The sequence below is a fragment of the Apium graveolens genome, chromosome 1 (genome assembly GCF_009905375.1).
Source record: "Apium graveolens cultivar Ventura chromosome 1, ASM990537v1, whole genome shotgun sequence".
Taxonomy (NCBI): domain Eukaryota; kingdom Viridiplantae; phylum Streptophyta; class Magnoliopsida; order Apiales; family Apiaceae; genus Apium; species Apium graveolens.
In genome coordinates this window covers 71,744,518-71,745,742 of record NC_133647.1, presented here as the reverse complement: position 1 = coordinate 71,745,742, position 1,225 = coordinate 71,744,518, and the positions used below count along the sequence as shown (strand labels likewise).

Below are 1,225 nucleotides of genomic sequence, written 5' to 3'. Positions count from 1 at the left end.
ACTTTTGAGATCAAGTTGAGCACGATTCAGATGATACAGAACTCAGTTCAGTTTAAGGGTTCTCCTACAGAAGACCCCAACATGCACATCAGGGATTTCATCGAGATCTGTGACACTTTCAAGTTCAATGGGCCGACTGAAGATGCTATCAAGTTGCGACTCTTCCCATTTTCTCTGAGGGATAAAGCAAAGTGCTGGTTACATTCTCTACCACCATGGTCTATCATCAAATGGGAGGATCTTGCTCAAAAGTTTCTCACTAAATTTTTTCCTATGGAAAAGACTGCTGCAATCAGGAATGCTCTTACTCAGTTTGCACAACAAACTGGAGAATCTCTGTGTGAGGCTTGGGATCAATATAAGGAGATTCTAAGGAAGTGCCCACACCATGGCATGCCTGATTGGATAATTATAAACTATTTCTACAATGGTTTGGGCGCACAGTCTAGACCTATGCTCGATGCAGCGTCTGGTGGAGCCTTGTGGGCCAAAAGCTATAAAGAAGCTAATTAGTTGATTGAGCTAATTGCAGCTAATGAATACCGGAATCCTACGCAAAGAATATTGCAAGGCAAGGTAGCAGGAATTCTGGAAGTGGATACAACTACTGCTATAGCTACTCAACTTCAAGCTTTGACGATAAAAATGGACTCTTTGGCTAATTATGGAGTTAATCAAATCACTAGTGTTTGTGAACTTTGTGCGGGGGCACATGAAACTGAGCAGTGTACTATTTCTAGCGAATCAGCTCAATTTGTGAGCAACTTTCAGAGATCACAACAGCAAGCTCCAGCCACTTATCATCCCAATAACCGCAATCATCCTAACTTCAGCTGGAGCAATAATCAGAATGCGGTGCAACAACCGTATCAACCATACACAACAAAGCAGTATATCCCTCCTGGTTTTCAACAATCACAATATGCCCCTAGGCAACAACTTCAACTTCAGCAGTTACCGCAAACTAATGAAAAATCTGAATTGCAGGAGTTGAGACTCATGTGCAAGAACCAAGCTGTTTTCATCAAGACCTTGGAGAATCAGATTGGGCAGATTGCTAATGCATTACTGAATCGTCAACCTGGCACGCTTCCAAGCGATATTGAAGTGTCAGGCAAGAAGGAAGCTAAGGAGCATGTTAAGGCAATTATGTTGAGGTCTGGTAAGGTTGCAATTCCTGAAAAAGCTAAGACTCTGGAATCTGAAGTTGAGGCTAAAGAAGAAG

General features: G+C 42.3%; 1 non-coding gene across 1 annotated transcript; it reads right to left on the bottom strand.

Moving 5' to 3' along the window:
* Window positions 1-288: 288 nt before the first annotated feature.
* On the bottom strand, window positions 289-395 carry LOC141680820 (small nucleolar RNA R71). The gene has a single exon (XR_012558424.1). It is a non-coding gene; the product is annotated as a small nucleolar RNA R71 (small nucleolar RNA).
* Between the last annotated feature and the right edge of the window lie 830 nt (window positions 396-1,225).